Below are 15,505 nucleotides of genomic sequence, written 5' to 3'. Positions count from 1 at the left end.
TCACTGGCTAGGTCCCCGCCCTTTTTTTTTTTTTTTTTTTTTTTTTTTGCGGTGCTGGGGATTGAATGGGTTTGCAAGGCAAGCCCCCTACCAACTGAGCTATATCCCCAGCCCGCCCTTATTTTTTTGAGACCGTCTGGCAAACTTGCCCTCCCTAGTCGTTCAGCTTACAGGCAAGCGCCACCGGTTTTGATTTTAATTTTTTGTCTTTTTTTTATTGAACTGGTTTTGGTTTGGGTGCTGGGGTTGGAACCCAGGGCCTTCCCTATACTAAGCATACACTTCCACTATTGTGGGGTCCGGTTATCGACACGTAATGAGACTACCAGAGACTAAAGTAAGAAAAAGGGGAAAAGGAAAGAAAACAGGCGGACGTGTCAGGACCGCCACTCCAAGTCTCAGCAGGGAGCAGCAGCGGCAGAGACTTCAGCAAGCTGGTTTTTAAAGTGAAAAATCATACACACAAATCTTGGCAAGCTCACAATAAGGGTCTTTCTTTTTTTCTTTTTCTCAAGGAATACAAACAGTAAGCTTTAGTTTATCTATTTCAGGCTGCACCTGGCGGGTTAGCAGGGCGGGCTAAGCAGGGGGGCTGGACTATCCATATCTGAAACTAGCTGCTTCTGGGACCTCCGGGGGGATGGGTTGCTTCACAGAAATAGTCACACTGTCTTTAACTCATGGCCACATTATTTTACCTCGAATGTTTGTCCCTGTATTCACCGGAGTCAGCACAACTCAAAAGATTTTACTTACACTCAATTTGTGTTTGTTTTAATCAGGGGGTCTCTACCTTTTACATTACTAAGCTACACCCAGGCTTAAGTACTATTTTAATCAAGACCCTGATGTGTACCTTTGTAGTGTTGGGTATTGCCCTGATTTATGCTGACCTAATGTGTCACTTTAGGGTCCTCTCATGTCCCAATCAAGAGTTTAGAAATACCTAACAATGTTCTGACTGTTGGGAGAACAGCTTCTGTAGACTGTGTCAACAGCATCAATGGTACTTTATTTGGGGAAACTCTACACATGACAGATCCTTTTTTGGTCAGTTGTATTATTCCTTCCTAGCCACCCTTCTATTGGCTGAAGTAGCTGGGATATTGTCATAGCAGAAATTAGAGCAGAAGCGGGAGGGTATTTGAAAAACCTTAACTAGGACCCTTTTTGAACTTCATTGTTTATATGAAGGTATCAAATTGGAACAAATTCAGAGTGCTTAACCACTGAGCCACATCCCCACCACCACCCCCTTTTTTTTTTTTTTTTTTTTTTTTTTTTTTTTTTTTTTTTTTGAGACCTGTTCTCACTAAGTTGCTGAGGCTGGCCTTGAACTTTTGTATGCCACCATGCCCATCTACTTTAATAATGATTTTCAAAAGGAAGGTAGGGAGTAGAATTGGGGATGTAGCTCAGTAGTTAAAGTGTTTGCCTAGCATGCATGAGGCCCTGGGTTCAATTCTCAGCATGGCATACAGAAAGAAAAATGGTAGGGAAGGGGAATAAGCGTTGTTTGGGTCATTTGAATCATCTTAATCCTGAAACCTCTCAATTAATTTCAGTTACTATATTTGGTTGCATTTATAATCACTTTCTGGAACCAACAAAGAGAACTAGCTGTAACTAAATGATGGGTGTGCAACAGGTGAAAATCAAATGGCATGCTGAATGAACAAAGAGTTTTTAGCAAGTCAAAGAAAATCAGAGAATTGAATCTTATTAAATATAGTGCATGCCAAATTCAAAGAAACCTGTGCAGTTATAGACCTGAACCTTATATACCTGACATTTAGTTCAGCAAGTTTTGGGTTTTATTCAATTTTAGTTATTCATATTTAATTTGTATTTATTCTTTCATCAAATATGTGATTGTGTAAGAGCTTTAAAATAGAGTATATCTGTTTTTGTTTGCATGTATTGAATAAACAATACAATAATTTGAATCCTAAAGGTGGCAGATATATAGGATGAATAAGTCTAGAGATTTAATGGATAACATGAGCACTATCAGTAATAAAATTGTACTGTACATGGGACTCATACTAAACAAGTAGATTTTAACTCTGCTTACCACAAAACTTTATAAAAAGGTAACTCAGGTCATATGTTAGTTTGCTTCACCATAGTAACGTTAGTATCTATATAACCTTGTGCTGTATACTTTAAATATACACAATCGATTTTATCTTTTAAAAATCTATCTTAGAGTCTGGCACTGTGGCCCAGGCCTGTAATCCCAGCAACTCAGGTGTCTGAGGCAGGAGGATCACAAGTTCAAGGCTAGCCTAGGCAATTTAGCAAGACCCTCTTTTAAAACAAGGAAAAGGAGTGGGGAGGTTGGGGATGTAGCTCAGTGATAGTGTCCCTGGGTTCAATCTGCAATACCATCAAGAGAGGGAAAAAAAAAAAAGCTAAAGATTTGGATCAGTGGCAAAGTGTGTGCTTAGTGTTCCAAAGGCCCTGGGATCTGTGGGTCTAGCGCTAAAAAATGGCTATGAGAGGGGGAGAGAAGAATGAAGGAACTTTGGATGGCGTAGAGGAAAATGGGGTGGGAGGGCATGGGGGAAGGAAAGATAGTAGACTGAGACAGTATTACCCTATGTACATGTATGAGTACACGAATGGTGTGAATCTACATTGTGTACAACCATAGAAATGAAAAGTTGTACCCCATTTATGTACAATGAATCAAAATGCAGTCTGTAAAAATAAAAAAATTTAATTAAAAAAATGGGAAGTTATACTCCATGTATATATAATATGTCAAAGTACATTTTACTGTAATGTATAACTAAAAAGAACAAATTTAAAAATTGAAAAAATGTGTCAAATTGTATTTTTTTTTTGTAAATTGTGCCTCAATAAAACCGTTGCTAACCTTAAAAACAAACAAACAAACAAAAAGGCTGTGGGAGGGGTGCAGAATACTATGTTTAGCTGTAATTTGACAAAGTTTAATTGTTCTGTCAGTGCTGATCCAATTCGTAGACCCAGGTGGAGATGTTGGATAGTATAAAGTGACATGACTGTGATGCTGAGCAAAAGGACTACTTCAGAAGTCCTCTGTCATTGTTTTAAAAAAAAGAAAACTGAATAGCACTCTTCGTGTTTTCCTGATTGTCATATATATGCATTTAATGATTATTTTATAGACTTCTAGCTAGAACTATAACCTATAAATTAACTTTTGGCTGGCCTCCACTTGGATGCTTTTTTAGATCAAGATACCAGTTATGAAAGACATGAATCTCATTTTCAGGAGAAAACCAAGAAAAAAAAAAAAAATGACCTCAAGTTAACGAGTTTCTCCTCTAAAACATGCAATCCAACCCTGCCTGAAAAAGCACACGAGACTGTAGCAGCCTTGAAATGTATGATTACTACATGCAGTCAATACACACTTGTTTCATTCTGTCTGATCTTAATATTGCAATCTTTGCTTTCTTTTTTTTAAATTTTTTGTAGTTGTAGATGAACAGAATGCCTTTATTTTATTTGTTTATTTTTATGTGGTGCTGAGAATCAAACCCAGTGCCTCACACATGGTAGGCAAGTGCTCTGCCACTGAGCTACAGCCCCAGCCTTTGCTTTCATTTTATATATACTAATTTTCTTGATATGGGATCATGTATGCCCAAATGAAAGGCAAAGGTTCCCCCCACACACACAAGATTTTCCATCACAAAAGAAAAACTCTTCTTAGAGTCAAGTTTTTGCAAGTCTTTGAACTCTGTCTCCATTCTCCCACCCTCTTTTTCTCTCAATCTTGAAAGACAAATGCTATATGGGAAAGATACATTTGCCTAAAATTACCGCAGTCAAAATTAGTATTGGAGGATTATAGAGGTCACATGACAAATAGAATTTTAAAAGGAAACAGATTTAAAGTGTATCTTATGATTATTCCTATGTGGATGATCTCACAACTGCAAGAGATATCCTTATCAACGAGCTCTTTAAATATGAGTTAAGGGCTGGGGATATAGCTCAGTTGGTGGAGTGCTTGCTTTGCAATTACAAAACCCTGGGTTCAATCCCCAGCACCAACCACGCACACAAATATATATATATGTATGAGTTAAAAGAGCAATTTAGGAATTGTTATTGTTCAGAGTCATGAATATCTAAAGAACAAATGTGGAAACAAACTTTTCTGAATGCCTTGTAAATGGATACTTGTGATTTGGCTCAAAATGTTTAGTGATACCATTAGGTAGAAATAAAGATTTTGTTTTGGAAAACTTAAATAGTAATCCTTTGTTATCCAAGAGGGATTAGTTCAAAGATCCCCAATGGATACTAAGATCTGTGGATGCTCAAGTCCTTTAGATAAAGTAACTTAGTAAATGCATATCACACACACACACACATTCTCTCCTGTACCTCAAGGTACAGATAGATTATTTATGATCCTTAATACTATGTAAATGCTATGTAAGTCATTGTCACACTGTATCACTTAGAGAATAATGACCAAAAAAAAGTCTCTACATGTTCAGTAGAGACAGTTTTTCTCCTGAACATTCTCCACCATTAGTTGGTAGAATCTTTGGATGCAGAAGCCAAAGATGCAGAATCAACTATAATTTGAAATTTTGTTCTGATTATAACTACTTCAATTATAATTGAAGTTTGAATTAAGCTATGTCATGAAATGTTTTAGGATAGTAATGCTTCTAAATTAACATATTACTAAATACAACATTATTTTTATTTTTTTTATATTTATTTATTTTTTTGGGGTGCTGGGGATCGAACCTAGAGCCTTGTGCTTGCAAGGCAAGCACTCTACTGACTGAGCTATCTCCCCAGCCCCCAACATTATTTTTAAATATGCTTTTGTAAAATGAAACATTTGGTCATGTAGGGCAGTAGCCAAGTGCCAGGTCCTGGGTTCCATCCCCAACATCACCAAAAAAAAAAAAAAAAAAGTCTTTTAACTGTTTTACCTATTATACATTTTTTACAGCTACCGTGGAGGCTGAGGCAGGAGGATCCCAAGTTTAAGCCAGACTGGCAACTTAGAAAGACCCTGTCTCAACTAAAAAATGAGAAGGGTTATGGATGTAGCTTAGTGGTAGAGCACCCTGGGTTCAATCCCCCGTGCCACAAAAAAAGGGGGAAAATATTATGCAGTCAACTTTTCCCCAATAAATCTTAATATTAAGTCATTGGGAAAGAGAAGATTGCCTTACTTTGAGGGTTGCCTTATGTTAAGATTTTTGTGTTTTGAGCAGGGGATATAGCTCAGTGGCAGAGGACTTGCCTAACATGTTTAGGGCCCCAGGTTGGGTCCCCCGCACTGCAAAACCAACCAACAGCAACAACAACAACTAAGTGTAGTAAATTTCATGTAGAGAGATCCGATTATTTTACTCCCTCTGACAATCTTTACTTTTTAGTAGCATGCTCGCACTTCAGATATCTTTGTGCAGCTTTTTTAGTTTTCTTGAAATCTTTTTTATTGTGTATCTCCTTTTTAATCCACCCCATTCCGGTGTATTTTAACTTTAGTTGCTTTATCCGTAAGATTTCCTGCTCCTATGAAGGATGTTAAACAGTTTTCCGAATTTTTTTTTTCTGGTCTTTGCTGTTGATCATTTTCAAAGATATGCTTTCCTCTGAGTTCTTGGTTTTGAATCCCCCGTTCCAGAGTGTTCCTTTTGTTTTTGTTTTTGTTTTAAGGCAAGATCTATCCAAATGGCAGTGAAACAAGAAACTGCATCACCCTTAATGAAGTAACCTCTCGGTTTATCTTATGGTCCCCTTTCCAGATCTACAACTGAAGTGCAGGGTCAATTCCCTGTTACCAGAAAGCAATTGACTTAGTGACCCAAACTGAAGGTGACGTTTTTCTCTAAGTTCTGTGGCCTGGTTCTCTGGTGCTCTGTACCAATGCATCATGAAAAACAGCAGCTCCGGGATTTGCTGTCCCTATCTCCCCATGACTCCACTCTCAATCCCATTCCTTCAAGCCTTATTTGTGGGGCCAGCATTACAGAATTTGCTACGCCATCACCACTTTCCTTCTTCTCTCCTGACAGGTGGTGGTCTACCATGACTCAGGGCTTTTGGATGTAGCATGAGCTGGAGAAGCCACTGAGAAGTGACCCTAGCGCTGGATTCTCAGTAGACTCCAAGGCCGAAGGGGAAACACTGCCCTCGTTTTTAACTGGTAAAGGCCAGCAGTACCTAAGCCAAGTATCCAAGGGAACAGAGTTCCTTATTATCCCAGGAAAAGATCAGGCTCTTTCACAAATTAAAACTGGGTTATTTCCTGGTGGAAGAGGAAGGATAACTTTTGTTGTAGTTGTCTAACTACAACTAAAATATAAAATATATTTTTAGTTGAAAGTGGACACAATACACTTATTTTATTTATTTTATTTTTTATGTGGTGCTGAGGATGGAACCCAGTGCCTCACATGTGCTAGGCGAGCGCTCCACCACTGAGTTAGAGCCCCAGCCCCAGGAAGGATAACTTTCTAAGTTATCTTTTTTCAGTTAATTTTTTCTGGACCTCAAGCAGTCCTCACTAACACAGGAAGCCTAACTTTTTAGGTTATCCTTCTTCAAGTTATCCTTCCTGTGTTAGGGCTGTGTGAGGCCCAGAAAAATTTCTTTCCACATGAGTAGACTGTCGTGAGGGAGACTACAACTTGCTTCATCCATTCTGATTATTTTCCCCGACATATGTAAGATCAAAAGAGGCCTTGCAGGGGCCGGGGTGGTGGCTCAGTGGCTGAGTGCTCCCCCAGCATGTGGGAGGCACTGGGTTCGATCCTCAGCACCACATAAAAAAATAAGTAGAATGAAGGTATTGTGTCGAACTGAAATATAAATATATATATATATATATATATTTTTTTAAAGAAGATCTTTCACTACTACATTTAAAATTTATATCCACAGAATATGTTTTAATGTATCGAGGTACTATTCATATGTCTCAGATTTTTTTCCTGTACTTGGAATTGAACCCAGATTATCATGTGTACTAAGCAAGTATACTACCACTGAGCTACATCCCACACCCTTTTAGCTTTGAGAGTATTTTGCTAAATTGTCAACTTGAACTTGTACTCTTCTTTCCTAAGCCTCCCAAGAAGCTACCAAGCCCACCTCTGTATCTCAAATTTTTAACTATTAATATGTCTCAAAAATTCTTGATTTTTCTAAACAATAATGTAGTCATCTTCCCTAATACCACAACCTACTGAGATATCTCTGAGCTTTTCCCAAGTCTGAGATTAAAAATAAAGTTGAAATATATGTATTTCATATCCATTCATCTTTAATACATATTTTAAACTTTTATATATGACTGGAACTTTACTTCTTCAGTCGGTCCCAATATTTTTTTTTCCAGTACATCAGATGGAACCCAGGGCCTCATGCATGCTAGGCAAGCATTCCACCACTGAGTTACATCCGCAGCCCTCAACATTTGGCAGGAGTTACCAGTGATGGAACTTGGAGGCACGTGACCACTGAACCATTTCCCCAACCCTATTTTGTATTTTATTTAGAGACAGGGTCTCACAGAGTTGCTTAGCACCTCAGCCTGTTGCTGAGACTGGCTTTGAACTCACAATCCTCCTGCTTTCAGCCTCCCAAGCTGCTAAGATTATAGGTGTGCACCGTCATGCCTGAGTAAACATTTTTAAGAAAACTTTCAACCATACAGAAAGTTGAGAGAATTTTACAGTAGACACCCATATAATCACTAGATTCCACAATTGACATCTTACAAAATTTAATTTATCACGTATAATGTATTCTTGTACCTACCCCACAATCCATCTTTCTAAATTTTTTCATGGTTACATGTATCTACAACACGTGGTAAAATTAGAAGTACTCACACATACATGTGCTTGTAAACCTGGTGAAATCTGACTAAAGTCAATGCATTGTGTCAGTTTCCCAGTTGTGGTATTGTACCACAGTTCTGCAAGATATAACTATTAGGGGAAACTGGATAAAAGGCATATAAGCCCTATTTCTTACAGCTATATGTGAATCTACAATTTTGGTTTTATTTGCAGTATCAGGGATTGAACCCAGGGCCTCCCGTGTGCTAGGCAAGAGCTGTACCACCAACCTATACCCCCAGCCCTTTTTTTTATATTATTTTGAGACAGGGTCTTCCTAGATTGCCTAGGCTGGTCTGGAACTTATAATCCTACTGGGAAGCCTCACAGGAAGCTGGGATTTACAGGCAGGAGTGATTCTTTTAATTGTACATAAACTAAATATTTCTTTTTTTGTGGTACTAGAGATTGAACCCAGAGCCTCACACATGCAAGGCAAATTCTCTATGACTGAGTCACATCCCCAACCATATATGTACATATTTCTGGGGGGGCAGGGGTTATCATGGATTGAACTCAGGGGTGCTCAGTCACAGAGCCACATCCCCAGCCCCTTTTATTTTTTATTTTGAGGCAGGTTCTTGATAGGTTGCTTAGAGCCTCGCTAAGTTGCTGAGGCTGGCCTCGAATTTTCAATCCTCCTGGCTCAGCCTACTGAATAACTGGGATTACAGGTGTGGCCCATCATGCCCAGCCCAATAAAAATATTTTTTAAAGGAAAAAAAATACTTTGAGATTACAACGGCAAAAAAAGGAAAAACCTTTGAGTCCATGTGTCCAATAAAGTAGGACAATAAGATTCCATTTTTGCTTTGAAAAATGGCAAAGAAAAAAGTAGTAATGCCAAAGAAATGGACACTCAATGCTGGTAGAGGAAAATCTGGCCATATATAGCAAAAGTCTTCAAATTCTGCATCTCTTTCCTTAAGAAGTGTCACCTCTAAGGGCTATCCTGTGAAAATTCAGTGTTTTATAATAAGTTGCATCTTTTTTTTTTTTTTTTTTTTTTTCAGTGCTGGGGATTGAACCCAGGGCCTTGTGCTTGCAAGGCAGGCACTCTACCAACTGAGCTATATCCCCAGCCTGATAAGTTGTGTCTTAAATGTCCAATGATAAGGCATTGGTTAATACATTGAGATAACTATGTGCAGGAATCCAGAACAAACAAGATGTTACAGAAAGTGTAACAATGTGTAAAATTAATATTAAGTAAAACAAAAACGAATAAGGGAATATTCCAAATTTTAAGTTGTTTTATTTTTTTAAAGAAATCTCTGATAGTGGGATTACACAATATTTCTCAGTTTTCCCTTTTTCCAAATTTTTATAATAAACATATATTCAGTTAAAAAAAAAAAAAAAAAAGGTTGGGGGAAGAGTATCAGAAGAGGGACAGAAGAGTCAATTGGTCTCCCTACAGTGAAAAACAGCTGGATCCTGCCATCCCCCACCAAGTCTAGTTCTTGAGACAGTCCACTAGACGGCGACTTTAGGTCGCAGAGCAGACACACAGAATTGCCCCCCCATACCCACGAACTACAAAAGTAGTAGAGAGAAGGACCTCTTGTCCTCCTTATACACAAGCCTAGCGCTGACCTCCGCCTCCTGCATTCACGGGAAGCCCAGACAGAACAGCATAAAGTACCTGGAAGTCAAGCCCACTGCAGAGAAAGGGGAAATCACCCGTGCAGATTCTTCCTGGTGAGATGAGGTGGAGGGGAATTTGTAAGGAATGGGAGAAATTTATTTCCCCTAGGAGATACTTAAGGTCTTAGTTCTAAAATTCCAAGACTTTTTTGGGCTAAATTGAGATTTAATCCTTTGAACTTCTAAAAGTCTAGGTTCACTGGTCTAGTTCTCCATTGAAGGATTTCTTGGTTTTGGGGATTTGACCCAGGAGTGCTTTGCCACTGAACTACATCCCCAGCTCTTTTTAATTTTTATTTTAAGACAGGGTCTTGCTAACTTGCTTAGGGTCTCACTAAATTGCTGAGGTTGGCCTGGAACTTGTGATCTTCCTGCGTCAGCTTCCCAAGTCACTGGAATTACAGGCATGTACTACCATACCTGGCTAGAAATCAGACTTAAGGATTTCTACCCCTAGGTCAATTGTGTCCTTCTTCCTAACCTACAGAAGGATTACAGAAGTAACAGCATGGTCCTGGGGCCCACGCCTTCAAAACGGAGGTGCAGTTCATTCTCCAAGTGCTTCTACCATAATCAAGAGAAGCTGGAGAAATGTCGACTGACTGTAGCTGCACCAGAAAAGGGCCGCACCTTTGGGCACCCCAAGAACCTACTCCCTGTACCCCACCTAAGCAGGTTTGGTTTATGACTGTTCACCCAGCATGATCTGGCCCAAGGGGGCTGAGTCCCACCAGTGCATGTCACAAGAAACTGGAAAACAAAACCGAGGATCGATTCACGTACAACATGAACACAACCATAGCTCAGTGGCTCCGGGGATAGGAAGGGTCTCCACATGAGATGATATACTTTGGCCTCATGTAATTTTTCCCAGTTCTGTGACTGTTTCTGTGCAATTCTTCTTGTGTGCTTATCCAGTCCAATCCCACAAACAAGCATTGAATACATGTAGTATGCTGGGAACTGTTCTAGGAGTTGATGGCAAAAAGATGGAACCTCAGCAGCAAGAGGACTTATTATGCTTTGCCCTGGATAGTGTTGAAGAAAGGCTACAGGAGCTAGGGATATAGCTCAGTGGTAGAGTGCTTGCCTAGCAAACAAGGCCCTGGATTTGATCCCCAGCACCACAGAAAAAGAAATGCTTAAAAATGTATTTTCTAAGGATTTTTTCCCCCAGTGCTGGGGATCTAACCAGGGCCGCACACATTGTAGGCAAGCACTCTCCACTGAGCCACATCCCCAGCCTTCTTGTTCAGAATATTTCATCAATTACCAAAACTTTGTCATTATATAACTCTATAACCTCATTAAATAAGCTGTATTCTGGAAATGGTTGTATTTATCTCATGATTGGTGGCTTCTCAGTGAAATACCAGACAATTCCCAGGGTCCTAAAAGAATCTAAAAGATGCTGGACATGGTTGCACATACCTGTAATCCCAGCAAAGGGTTGGGGATATGGCTCTGTAGTTAAGTTCCCCTGGGTTCAATTCCCGTACTTAAAAAAAAAAAATCTAAAAGACATGTTCGCCTTGGCAAACATACTTTCTTTTCTTAGAGGTGTTTTTGGTGCGAGGAGCTTTCTCACAGGTGGCGACTCGGCTTGTTGCCATGTTGATTTTTTTTTTTTTTTAGTTTACTTTTAGATGATGACAGCTTTTGGCCCAGGACACATTTTTTAAAAGTTTAATTTTTTTTTTTTTTTGTGGTGCTGGGGATTGAACCCAGGGCCTTGTGCTTGCAAGGCAAGAACTCTACCAATGGAGCTATCTCCCCAACTCAAAAATTTAAGTTCATTTTATTATTTATTTTGCAGTACCGGGGATCAAATTTAGGCCTTGTGTATGGTGGGCAAGTGTTCTGCCACTGAGCCATGTCCCCAGCCCTCAGAGCACATTCTATTTGCAGTAGGAACTTGATGCTGAATTACATATTGAGTGGATCAGAATGACTTGAATCCTGGGCAGCAAAAGCGTATGCCATCAGAGTAGGCCTGGTCTTCACTTGGACTCCCAAGCTCCGTAGTACAGTGTCGTGGTCCACACGCGCCAGCTGAAAGTCAGACTGCCCAGGTTCACATACTGGCTCTTCACTTACCAGCAGTGTGATCTTGGCTAAATTACTTGACTATTTTGCCTCCATTTCTTCCTTGATACCATGGGGATAATCTTAACACCCACCCTAAAAACTGATGTGAAGATTAAAAGGTTAATAAATCTAAGTGCTTAGGATGGTGGCACATAGACTGGAATAGTGTTGGCTGTCTGTCGTTATTAACCATGGCTACTAGGTCTCCACTAAACTGCAAGAAGTACACGGTTGACACGAGCTACCTGGATATGCTAAAGAACAGCAAGAGCAAATCTGTGAGTGTAGATGAAGAAAAAGAATTAAGTAGGCACAGGATGAAAAGCAATAAAAGTAGACACTGCTAACAGGGTTTTTTTCTTCAACTCCTAAAAACCTTTACTTTCAGAATTGATGGAGTCTAGCCTGCTAGTTCAACTTTATTCAGGAACTGAACAAATGGCTTGAAGCCCAAGCTATTCAGGGTGTGCAAAGAGTTGTAGCCATGTTGTGAAAGCCAGCTAACTTTTCTCGTTTTGTCAGGGCAGGTTTGAGAAACTCCTTGATAATACATGGTGTCATATTATAAACAGCATCTTGCATTTTTCTTTGTTTGGGTACGGTTTCATCAGCATATATAAAACTGCCCCATAATGTTTTTGGTTTGGTTTGGTGTGTTTATGATTTGGGGGTTCCTTCTTTTTTTTTTTTCCAGTGCTGGGGATCAAACCCAGGGCTTTATGCATACTAGGCAAATGCCATCCACTAAGCCATAATATCTAGCCCTCCCATCTTGTTTCATTCTCTTACTGTATAGTATTTCATTGTATGGTGCACCATAATTTTCTTTCTTTCTTTCTTTCTTTTTTTTTTTAAGAGTAGAAAGTAAGAAGCTTTATTAAAGTAAAAGCAGACTTCTCCCGGGTGGAAGAAGGGGACCCAAAGGTGGAATCCATTGGATTGAGCAAACCTTGTCCTTTTTATTGGTTTTATTCTCCCGTTCTTTCCCCCTTATCTCTTTCCTTCTTGACTATGTGATTAGGCCTGGTTTTGCATAAAGTGAGAAGCCATGGGCAGGAGGAGGGCCAAGGTGATTCAGGCAGGTAAGGGCCCAGGGGGCATTAATTAGCATCTCCTTGCTTGTAGTCCCTGACAAGGGCAGGTAAATTTGGTTATCAATGGGCTCTGTAGGTCCTTGACATTCCATTCTCCCATGGCAGTCTCCAACTTCCAGAGGCAGATGGCTTTCATGGCCCCCAATTTCCTCGATCTGACCCGATCTGACCCGAGCCCCTATTTCTACACTAACTGCCTGTCCCCAATTCTGGTTTCATTCCCCTCTCTAGTTTTAGGAACTCCTTACTGCTGTAAGGAAAGGGGGCGACAACCACTCTGGCTGCTTTGAACTGGAAGTGGGCAGTGTGGGGCAAGCAGTTTGGAGTTCCCTTTCAGAAATCAGGTAGATCAAGGGATCCATGGTAAAAGTCTGGTTGAGAAGTAATAAGCTGGAGGGTCATTTGAGAGGTGGGCAGTCTCCACGTAGATCTCAGTGGGACCTCCAAATCTGATACTGCTGTTTACCCGTGACAAGTCCTGCTTCCTCAGGTGTCGAAGTATAACCCCAGAGAAGCACTCCGAGGCAAGAGTAGAGTAGAAAGTAAGAAGCTTTATTAAAGAAAAGTAAAAGCAGGGGCTGGGGAGATAGCTCAGCTGGTAGAGTGCTTGCCTTGCAAGCGCAAGGCCCTGGGTTCAATCCCCAGCACCGCAAAAAAAAAAAAGGTAAAAGCAGATTTCTCCAGGTGGAAGAAGGGGACCCAAAGGCAGAATCCCCACCATAATTTTCATAGCTAGCTCCCTATTGATAAGCATTTAGATAACTTACAATCATTTATAGTTAATGTAAGCTCATGGCCCACAAATGACGGAGGCAGGAGACAGGAAGCAAACCTCAGATTAGCAAGCTTTCCTGTATTCTGCAGTGAGGTCCATGGATCAGGCATGGGAGAGCCCATTTTCTGGGTATGGAGCTGGCCTCTGGTTATAGGAGTCTGGGTTTTTAGTTTCATTGGAGACTGCGGATGTGCAGTTTGGACAGTCAGGGGCTAGTTGTACAGGTTAGAACTTTAACTTAGGAAGGTGTAAAAAGATTGAAATAGGAGTCCAGATCACGAGGAATGAGTACTCAAATCTTGCCCATTGGGGTTGGGGTTGTAGCTCTAGCTCAGTGGTAGCGCACTTGCCTAGCACATGTGAGGCACTGGGTTTGATCCTCAGCACCATATAAAAATAAAGGTATTGTTGTCCATCTACAACTAAGAAAAAAAAATTAAAAAATATCTTGCCCATTGCTTTTCTTTCTCTGAGATCCATTGTTTCCTAGAGTTTCAATATTTGTTGTATCTCCATTTAGGGCTAATTTGCGATAGGGTAAGGTCAAATTTAGGGCCCAGCATTTCAGTATTTACCTCCTTCCTTCAAGACGCACTGGTGTTGGGAAGGGGTAAATGTTTGCTTTTGGTGGAGATGCTGGGGATGAACCTGGCAAGGGATCAAAGTTTGCTTTTCCCCCTCAGAGCCCATTGTTATTGGGAAAGGGTGCACTGGGAGAGGTTTAATGTTTAGCCAATTTCCCTCCCTCCTCCTGAGCCACACTGTCCCTGTTTTTCTTGGGGAACTGTCTTGTAGGAATATTATTTTCCATTACCCTTCAGTTAATATTACCACTAATATCCTTGTGTGTACCTAATTTCACACATGTGCAAATATAAGGTAAATACCTTGAAAAAGCCTCGCTAGGTCAAAATATGGGCATTTTTAATTTAGATATTACCAGATTGTACCAACAAACCTTCCTCTTAGTAAATGCAATTAATAGAGCATAAAAGTCTACCCATATCCCCAACAGCCCAGTGAATTTTGATGTTTCAAACAATGCAAGGGGCTCTGAAATGTATGAAAAACTTTGCAACTGCAGTCATGACAGAAATGTAAGTTAGAACTAAACTAAGGTACCATTTTTCATCCTCATGAGGAAGACTTGCTTCTGCTCTTTGCCCATTTTCATTTAGTGATCTTTAAAAAAAAAATTGTAGTTGTAGATGGACGGCATGTCTTTATTTTTATGTGGTGCTAAGGATCCAACCCAGTGCCTCACACATGCTAACCAAGTGCTCTGCCACTGAGCTGTTACAGCCCCAGCTCCCACATAGATTTTAAGAACATAAATCTTTGTTACTGTCCTGATGTCGGACAGATGAGTCTGGACACCTGAGGAATTTTCACAAAGCAAGTTTATTTAAGCTGCAGTGGTCCAGATGGGCTAAGCGCTAAAAAATCTCTGGACCCCAGGTCTGGAAATGCTTTTAGATTTATACTCAGTGGGGGTTTACATAACCGTGGGTGGTTACATGACAATTACTTTTTGTTTCATATTTTAGGTCAGACAGAGATTTCACAAGTTTTTACCAAGGAGAACAGAGATAGTAACTTTTGCACAGCAAGCTCTCTTGAGACAGTCTATCACCATTTGTCTACAAACCTGGCATCTACAAGAAAGAGGATGCTTCAAACCACAATGAGCTTTCTGCTGAAATCTTGATGACATTCTTTGTAAAAATCTTGCTGACAAGGAGAGCAGCTGTCAGGGGTCTTTTTGGGGTTTCCATCAGTCCCACTCAAAATCTCTCAATGGATTCCCATCACACTTGAAATGAAATGCCAAAGCCTTTCCAAAGGGCCTGCCCTCCAATCCCTGGCTACCCGTTACTCCATCTCCTACCTCCTCTCACCCTCATCTCTCCTGCCACTCATCTTCTGTGCTTTCCTTCATGCCAAGCATGTTCTCACCTTTTAACCCCAGCCACTCGGGAGGTTGAGGCAGGAGGATCCTAAATTAAGGTCAGCCTCAGATAATT

Source organism: Sciurus carolinensis, chromosome 16, assembly GCF_902686445.1.
Source record: "Sciurus carolinensis chromosome 16, mSciCar1.2, whole genome shotgun sequence".
Classification (NCBI taxonomy): domain Eukaryota; kingdom Metazoa; phylum Chordata; class Mammalia; order Rodentia; family Sciuridae; genus Sciurus; species Sciurus carolinensis.
Note: the sequence above shows the minus strand (reverse complement) of the source record.